A 10,000-nucleotide genomic window follows, 5' to 3' on the forward strand; every position below is an offset into this window, starting at 1 on the left:
GCCCTCCCTTGAGGTGTCAATGCTAATGGGAGGGGTACAAACTTTCGCAGATCGTTGATGCTTGTTTGTTAGATATGATGAAAGCTTTAGCTCTTCGAGAGCAAGTTTGCCATTTGATAATAAAAAATGAAAAAAATTTAAACAAAAGTTACATTAATTCAAGCAGAGCACAGCAGGTTTTTTTGTAATTCACTGAGGTTCAATCTGAGACTTGCGTTGATGCTGTCCACGTTTCGGTTAAGGGTAGCTTTCCTAAACCTGGCAGTTGTTTCGCTTGGGGCAATTTTGGTCATTGGAGGGCCCAGTGCAAGCTTGTCACTAAAGCAAACACAGATGGTAGGTGACTAACCACGGATGATCAATTCATTCTTGTATTTACCCTGCAAGCGAGTGTAGTCCTGCTATTCAAAGACAACCATTGAGGTTCAATCTGAGACTTGTGTTGATGCTGTCCACGTTTCGGTTAAGTGTAGGCTGTTTAATTGTATAGGTTATTGGTGCTAAATCGGTGCTCCTCAGTTCATCTTGGATATCATCAAAGACGGCTACAGGATACCATTTAGGACTGTGCCGCCTTCTTGTCATTTTCGAAACTATTTTTCCGCTCTCATGGAACACGACTTTGTCAATGAGGCAATTTTTGGAGCTTCTTCAGGATCATCGTGTCGAGGAACTTGATGTTATACCCGATGTTGTTAACCCGTTATCAGTTTCTGTTCAGGCTTGCGGCAAGAAACGGCTTATCCTGGACTTAAGGCATATTAATCTCCACATTTACAAATTTAAGTTTAAGTGTGAAGGCCTGCATACCATTAGAGAATTTTTTTTCAGAGACTATTTTGTGTTTTCTTTTGATTTGAAGTCTGGGTACCACCACATGGACATTTTCCCTGAGCATCAAAAATTTTTGGCGTTCTCCTGGGATTTTGATTCCCGTGTTTGAACTAGATATTTTTAGTTTACAGTTTTACAATTTGGCCTTTCATGCGTGCCTTTCATTTTCACTAAATTGTTGAAGCCCTTAGAGACCTTTCGGAGGTCTCAAGCTATTCCGATCGCAATTTTTTTTTACAATGGGTTGGGCACTGGGGAGTTGTTTCCCGTCGCTCAGAATAACAGTGACTCCGTTCGCCTGTCGCTTGTCAAATCGGGTTTTCTAGTTAATCGAGAAAAGTCACTCCGGGGGCCTACTGCTCGATTGCTTACATGACTGTAGGGGCCATCTGGAATCTAATGCTGTAGACAAGGCCAAGGAGTCCATTTCCGAAGGTATGTCAAAGCTCACTGTCATCAGCACTCATTCTGGTATAATTTCGGTGAGTGATTCCAGGATCGAGAAATGTTCTGCAGATTTGAATGAAGTTTGCGCTGCTTTGGAGATGCCTTCTTCTGTTCACGTCAAGATGCTAGCTCTCTTGTTGAACAGATAATTTCCTTTGGCTCCAGTTTTGGTAATATTACTCGAATTATGTCTCCTCACTTGCATCATGCCATCAATTCCCACTCTTCCTGGAAAGCTCACATGTTCCTCACCAGTCAAGCTAGAAAGGAACTTTTATTTTGGTGGGATGATTTGGAGGATCTCAATGGGGTGTTGTTCTGGCCTTCCCCCTTATTTCCTTCGAAGATAGTTTTTTCAGATGTATCAGCAGCAGGCAGTGCCGCTTTCATTCAAGGTTCCACCGCAATCTTTCATACAAAATCCACAAGAAAATCCAACCAAAACAGGTTTTAATGTACAAGAAATTCAACAACAGTACTACTTGTACAACAAGAAGAAAAAAGCTTAAAAAATGTCACACTATGTACAAGAAGAAGACTGTGCCCCGCACATGCACCCTAGTTTATTAGGATCAACGCTGATTTTGGATGTGACCGGTGGGAGGAACCAGACCATCTACACGCGCCAAGCCTTCTCTCAGGTAGGAAGGCGTTGGAGGCCAGAGCCCTTACTTACGTACGAGCCAGCCGCCACCAGTTGTATCAATGATGTGGGGCGGACAGGCATCCGTTGCCAAGCCTTCGAGGAAAACACGAACCCAGCACATGTCTCCGACGTGTATAGTAATATCGTCGGTTGCATTCATAAATTTGTTTGCGCTGGTTCGCTTTGTACCATCTTTGACTTTCTAGGCACTTTCTCCGCTGCGTATAGTAATATCGTCAGCTGTATTCACGAAATTGTTCGCGGTGGCTTGCATGGTACCGTCTTTGCCTTTCGAGGCACTTTGCTTTGTTTGCATGGTAATAGGCTCTTTGTCGCTCCCGAATTCTCTCCCGGTTTGCCTCCCAATCCTTCGCTTGCCATTGTTGTCCACGTTGTTCTTGAACACTCCCCGTTCACGCTGTAAATAAAAAGATGATAATGACAACATGAATGAAAAAAAAAAGCATTTAATTAGAAAAAAAAAAAAGAATAACGAATTCCTAAGAGAAAAAACCCACCTGAACTGGAACTTGAGGCTTCTTGGTTCGCTAGACGAGCGCGAGCTTCAGTCAAGAGATCCTTAGCAGTTTCGGACACCGACAAGCTTCCACTTGGCACCAGAAGATGATGTGCCTGAAGTTCCTGAGCACATTTTTTTGCCTTACGATATCGGCAATGGTACTCATTGAATTGGGGTAGATGTCCGATTGCATAGAGTTTCTTTGACCCCTGTATCTCTGCTCGGTGTCATTCGCCGTATCGTTTCTTTTGAGCAAGAACTTTATCACGGTTGGCCTGCTTCCATGTACGAACACGTTCACGCTTCCTTTGTTGTCTTGTGCTAGCGTCTATGCTGGTAAAAAAAAGAACAGAGACTCTCTAAAAGAACTATCTTTGAACGATTAAAAAATTTTTCCCTTTCAGAAAAACATGGGGTTGCCAATTGCAACGCTGCCATGCCATTTCCCGCCAAGAAAAAAAGGTCTCAACACTCCCATCCCTGAGGTTGTCCTGGTTTTTAACATAATCGTGTACATTTGTCGTATCAGATGAATGAATAGTATATACGGCACAACAGGAGACGGCCGATCTCCAGGTTGTTGGTTCGAGGTTGAATGATTGGATTTTGTTTTGTAACTTTTTTTCTAGTCAATGACGAAAACATTTTGTTTCTTCTATTTTTCAACCAATTTCATGGGTTTATCTACGAAGAATTCGTCTTGAATCTTCAGTATAGACCCGTCACAAAGTCAAGGTCAAGGAATCTTGAGCAGAGGTCTCTCACAAGGTCAAGTTCAAAGTCAAACTCAAGGGTTTTACGTGGTTCGTTTGTTCAAACAAAAAATGGTGTGTTACGGACTGTTCGGAATGGTATTTTACAGCAAAAAGGATGGGAAACATACCAGGGAAACCATTTAAGAACAACCATTGGAACATAACATCGATGGAGGTTCATGAGTACGTGCTGCGTTAAATGTCACTTCTTTTTTTCGCATTGAACATCACGCTCTTAGGAATGAAAATGTCATCATTGGGACCAAAAAGTTCGGAAAGATGGGTTTAAAAAGTTCTGAAAAAGGTCAAAGAGGATTCTTTTTGAGACAAATGTGAAAAAAAGAGGAACCTGCAATCTCCCCGGGAAGAAAAAAAAGAACGGAAAAAAGAGCATGCAAGCTAAACACAAGTTGTGATCTTTCTTTTCGTCACATATATTTACAAAATTTCTAACAATATTTACAAGTTAAAAAACGTCTATGTACAACTATTTACAGCGAAAAAATTGTTTTTTTAAAGAAATTTCTGAAAATTCGCAGAGGATTCTTATTTATTTAAATGTGGTGATCATCCGATCCGCAACCTCCTCGGGAAGAGAAAAAAAAAACGGAAAAAATATCATGCAAACTAAACACAAGTTGGATTCTTTCTATCATAATGTGTATTTACAAGATTTCTAAAAAGTTGAGAAACTATTCACAAAAGAAAGGTTTCAAACTGTCTATTTACAATTTTACCGCCATTGCGGCATGAACAAAAAACCTTCCCGCAACCAGCACAGCAACAAAGGTCGTACTGGTGATAGTATCGGCGATGGCTAGCTTTTCTAGGAAAAAAAGAAAGAAAAAACATGAGTCTCCTTGATGACAATCTTCAGGTAAGGGTTGTTGGCAAAACTCACCTATCTCCTCCACCAGGACTTCTATTTTATCCCCGTGCTCCAGCCATGCCTTCATTTTCAAAATCATCTCCTGCAGCTCTGGTGGGAAGACGTACCACCAGCTCTCCATCTTGAATTGAAGTCTCTTGGACTCAAATGCGCTATTTTATATGGATCAGACGACCTCATTTTCAACTGCACTTCCCGCAGAAGGACTGGGGCAGGACTCCCTCAAAAACGCCACGTGGGTTTGAGAACCCCTTTCTTCCCTAGTTTCAGAGGACTTTGAGGACCCAATCGAGTCGTACTTTTTAAAAAAAGGCACATATAGGTCCGTCATAAAGAATTCACACCTGAATGTCAAATAAAACAAAGTTTAATCAGAAAAACGTGTATTTTACATGCGTTCGCGAAAAAATTGAAAGTGTCTATAGTGTGATTGGGTGGACATTAGTCATAGACAGGTCCTGGGCTTTTGAGCTGCTAGAAATCGTTGGGTCCGTTCGTGATTAATGTAGCGGGTATTGTGATCCAACCCCCTCTGACCACGCATCCACTGTACAAAGTGATAACATTCCACTTGGGGACAGTGAAGCTGTAGAGGGTGCTCGTGTTGTCCACAGGAACCTACAGAACTGAGACGCAGGAGATCATTGAATTTCAGGCAACCCGAAGGTTCCAAATCGATGTGAGGAATCCCCCAGCTGGTCAACCATCACCGTTCGATCAAACCCCCTTTGTAAGCGATCAGAGACCATCCAGCAACAAGTCTATACGTCTACAGCACCTCTCCAAGCTCATGACAAACTGACTGTTCTAGCTGGCGCGACTCTCTATATACCCAAGGGTGTTGACATGGGCAGAAGGTGACGCCACTTTCTAAAGACCAATGAGAGAGTGGCCGGAATGTGACTGACCTTGAATGTCTTTGACGCCACTCTGAGGACCAATGACAGACCGGTCGGAATGTGGCAACATCCTCAAGAACCAATCACAGACCCTGGAATTTGACATCACATGCTGCCATCAAATCATAAATCTGCGAGACACACTTCATTCGTTGTCAGTTGTCTTGAGAGGAAGATGAGTATCTCTTGGTAGTATGGAGAGTTGTCGCCTGCTCGCTATCTGTTTCGAGAAGAGAAGGAGGAGGAGGAGAAAAGAGACCAGCTAAACATTCTCGTGCTAGCAAGAAGCAAGATATCGACCGCAAAGCGGCTGAACCGCCTGCCGAGATCATGAAGGACGCCAAGGAAATCTGCTGTAAAAAAGACGCAGTGCCGCGTAAGAAAAAGCGGGAAGAGAAAAACAAATGAGATGAAGCGGAGTTGAAAAAAGCCGATGAAACCTTGGACGCTCTTGTCACCTCAGACCCACCAACAGAGATGGTGGCATGGACGCCTCTCAGTGCGGAATTGAAAGAACTGTTAGAGTCAATCCCTGATTTAGATGACTTGCCCAGCTACAAAGAGCTGATGGAACCCTTACTTTCTACACAAGGATCTGCGGTTGGGACCCCTGTGGGGGTGAAACCAGAACCTCAAGAACCGACCGTTGTGACTCCTATGGAGCCACCACCTCACTTAAAACCTGGCGCAGTCTTGGAACCTTTGATTGTGCCCCTACCGGAACCATCCCCAGCGCCCAAGGTACCTTTGTGTGCATTCCACGAGACACCTGTAGGTGAGAACCAGACGCGAGGTGATCCGTCCTTCAGATACATCTTTTGTAAACAGTACGATGAGGTCTGTCCGTTTTGGGTGGTTTGTGTGGATCGAGCCTACGAATGGCAGCCTGAAGTACCACCACAACTCCATCATGATATCAAGAAGGACCATGGCACTGTTTTTGTGGGGAGAAAGGTAAAGTTGTACAGACGATGAACCCTAAAAAGCCAGTGGGTTGGTCGAAGTGAACGCTGCACTGGACCCTCATAACGGCAGAAAAGAGTGAGAGTTGGAGGAAGCAGAGAACAAAACAGTGGTAATCCAGGTGCCCAGCCTGCCTGACGAAAAGTTGCAGGAAGAACTAGAGAAGTACATGAGAAAGAGGCGATGGGTGGCTCAGCAGAAGAAGTGGGTGAAACACGATGACTTGCAGCAGAGATGGTACCGGTGATTAGAAAGTACCTGCCCCATTATGCCCGGACTGTTGCATGCTTGTTTTGAACAATTGAAAATGCATGAGATGAAAATCGATAAGGTATAAATAAAAGCTTGAACCCTCAAATATGTGTGTGTCATTATGTCATGTGTCGAGCTCGGACAATGTCTCTTTGAGAGCGGTCGTCCCTCATGTGACTCAACTCCCTTATTGAGAATTTGAACAACGGGTTCGTTGGCGTTTGTTGACTTGGCTCTGTCGGGAAATGATGAAGGTGCTCCGAGACAAACACGAATGGGATGGAATTCCTGCCAACGAACCCATCGATACCATAGCCGTTTTCGAAGTCATGAAAGAAGGGATTGACTATAAGTGGAGTCATTTTGTCATCTATATGGACTGGTTGATGACGACTCGGACCTGAACGTGCTTATCATACATGGCAAACCCTCCATTCTGGAGTTGATGATGCGTTGCCTTGTCACAAAAATATGTCGAAACGGAAACGCCACCGCCACTCCCATATTGAGTGCATACAAAGATCCTCAGACCCTGGGTTCATCGAGTGGTGTGGCTTGGTACGCTCAAGCTCAAGGATTGACGTGAAATGAAGCCTTACGAGATTTGCAAGGGGAATTGGCCTACACACTGCATCGCCCCATTCGACGATGGTTCGAGACACTCCCGGTCTTGGTGTTTCACAAGGACAAACAATGGCAAGCCGATCTGGTGGAGATGAACCTCTCAAACAATTGAATGGTGGGCATTGCTATTTCATGACGGTCATCGACGTGCTGTCCAAATACGCTTGGGTGCTGCCCGTGAAGAACAAGACAGACACTGTGGTGACTCAAGCTTTTGAAAAAGTGTTACGACAAGGATGAAAACGTCAACGTTTACAGATGGATCTGGGCACAGAGTTTTACAATGCCCCGTTTTGTAGAATGTTGAAAGGAGAAGGGATCTAACACTTTTGGACGCATGGGGATGCCAAAGCATCCATGGTGGAAAGCTTCAATCTTACGATGAAACAACACATGAATTGGTATTTTACCGCAAAAAATACTCAAACGTACCTGAACGTGTTACCCCAATTGTTAAACAGGTACAATCAGACCCGTCATCGAAGTATTGGCATGGCCCCCACGAAGTGTATGGGCCAAACTGTATGGAAAACGTTTGAAACGACGCCCTCAACCTAAACTCAAGGCAGTGTGCATTTGAGTAAGAAACATCGTCCACTCAAGAAAGGCTATCTCCCTGGCTGAATGGAAGAAGTCTTTATTGTCAGATGCATGGCGCAAGGACCTGTGGTCACCTACAAATTGGAAGAACGGGATGGCACGCCCTTGGAAGGGAGTTTTTACGAGCAAGATGTCCAAAAAGTCACTGTACCAGGCAATGCTTTCTTCCAAGTGGAAAAGATTTTGCAACGACGTGGACAAGCAGTGAAAGTCCGATGGTTAGGCTGGCCCCAAATATACGATAGCTGGGTCCCTCGTTCCGCCTTAACGCATGTATAACAATGACCAGAGAAACAATAAAAAATTGAGACATGTCTCGTTAAGCCACACTGTCGAGCGACGTGCCACGGGCTGAGTCCCCCACAATGGACCGTCTGACTTCAAGGCACGGTTGCCTAAAGATCGTGTCTGGCAGAAGGAGGACGATCTCTGAGAAGTAGGATTGTCCGGCGTGTGACTCCCTCCTACACCCACTGCTCCAACACATCCCAAAGACATCCTGGTGCACCCAGCCACACGTTCGTCGAGCATTAAGAATCCCAACCGATACCTTTGCACGTATTCGTTTGTGCCCCACGATGGGGTCCAGAGTCTGAAGACCGATGGTACCGTTCAAACCAGTGATATACTTACTTCCTTCGTCCATGGGATTCCAGTTTATCAAGAATATCACAGACACGGTGGAACAACTGATCTTGAATACGATACTGGTGGGGGACACTCTGTATTGCGACCTCCAAGTAGGAGACACGACGGTCAAGAGAAAGACGGCCGTGACATTCCAATGGGATGGGGAAGATCTGTTGATGGATAATACTGAATCGGTCAAATGGATGTATATTGGAATCACTCTCAAATTGGGTCTGAATATGGGTTGGATCCAGTGAAATTTGATGGAGACTGGGAAGTGGTTCTGACCTCCGTGTCCATGCCCGACCAAGGGTTGGATTTGAAAGAATTACTCGATCCAGACAAAGACAGTTTGTTATCAAACCAGTACCGAGTGGATGCTGACTGAATCTATACCCGAACAGTTACAGTTCACTGAGATGCTCTCATTCGAAACCAATCGGACATCATCAATGGGGTGGGATTCATGAAAGCTCTCCTTCATCAGATGGAATGGCAAAGAAACACGAGGCTCCAAAACATTAGAGGTGGGAGCGTGCTTCACCATCGACGGGTGACGTTTCCTTGGGAAGAAGAGGATGCCGTGATGGAGCAAAAGACGTTACGCAATATCATATCAGCCGGCATCTGATTTTCCATTCAGAAACATGTGGCCTTACCCTTGGGATGGTTGACGAAAAAGAAGGATGGATCCTACAACTTGGGTACCAATCTCGAATATTCCCTCTATGACAAGGATGCCCAGAAAATGACCCATGTGAGTTCAACTGAATGGCCTACAAATCATCCGTGGTCTGTCCCCTTTGGATCGGACAACAAACTCGTCCTGAGTCAGATGGTGGAGTGGAAGTTTCGAAATCTCAACAAAGCTTTCGAACAGGCCGTCACCCAGATGTTGAGATCCTTGCTCCTGTATTCAGATGTGGTGAACAGTATCATTGTGGGGGATGCGTCACATCTTTTAGTACGAGAAGTCTATTACCGGCATAGTGGTGTGGGCAACATGTATTTTGAACCTCTACACATCCAGTGGTTACCATTACGTCACCCGTACTTGGACGTGATCGAAGTCAGTTTGGCCGAAACCAGTGGACATCTGGTCGCATTTCGAAAAGGCAAGACCATCATCACCTTTCAATTTCGTCGTTGTGGGAAGCACATACAAAAACCGGTCGCCTGTACGCAAATACAAAGCATCAACATGAGAGGCGGAAGTCTGAAACCGCATTATCCTCCTGCTGCACGCGATCCAGATGGGGACGGTTTCACAGAGGAATTGATTAAGATTGCTGAGCCCATGGTTTTTGGAATATTTGCAATCAGGACTTCGTACGACTTCCAGTGGGAAATCCCTAGGTGTTGTTGGAGAAGTCATCAAACCAACCTTGAAACGAGGAGATTGAAAGCCGGCATGCTGATCAAAGCTGGGGTGAAAGCAGGAGGCCAGCACGACTATAAGCGTGACAAAACACTTAACTGCCGGTGGAGCTGCCAATGATATTTGCACAACAAATGGATGGGGACACAGTGATGCCACTCCCTTGAAGACGGCCACCGTACCATTCTACAACAACAATAAAGCCACCTTGATCGTGCATCCACATCTGGAAGCCTTTCGCACAGGACGCATGCTGGTGCCTGGGGTGGAGATCATCTTGGAACTGTTTTGCAACCGGCTCGAGTTCTTTTTGTTAGGAACAAATACCAGTGGTGTGGGTGTCAAACGTCAAGTGACATTGAGTAAAGGCGACCTCAAAGTGACGCTGCATCTCTGCTGTTTCTCGCTGAACCCATCCTTCTACAATGCACTGCAGGCCGAGAGAAAAGTCAAAGAACGTTGGGCCAATTATCCAGTGATATCCGTACGTTTTCGTTCGATGGACAGACCACCAAGTTCATGGAAGACAACGTGTTTGTGGGCCAGGTGATTGTGGGGTTGTT

At 45.0% G+C, this 10,000-nt stretch overlaps 1 long non-coding RNA gene and 1 pseudogene across 2 annotated transcripts in view; both read left to right on the plus strand.

Annotated features, from left to right (window-relative positions):
• Nucleotides 1-943, plus strand: part of LOC138008743 (uncharacterized) — a 3,847-nt pseudogene extending 2,904 nt beyond the window's left edge.
• Nucleotides 1-10,000, plus strand: part of LOC138008433 (uncharacterized) — a 586,097-nt gene that overhangs the window by 460,033 nt on the left and 116,064 nt on the right. The gene's annotated exons all lie outside the window — the stretch shown is intronic.

Source organism: Montipora foliosa, chromosome 6 (genome assembly GCF_036669935.1).
Source record: "Montipora foliosa isolate CH-2021 chromosome 6, ASM3666993v2, whole genome shotgun sequence".
Lineage (NCBI taxonomy): Eukaryota > Metazoa > Cnidaria > Anthozoa > Scleractinia > Acroporidae > Montipora > Montipora foliosa.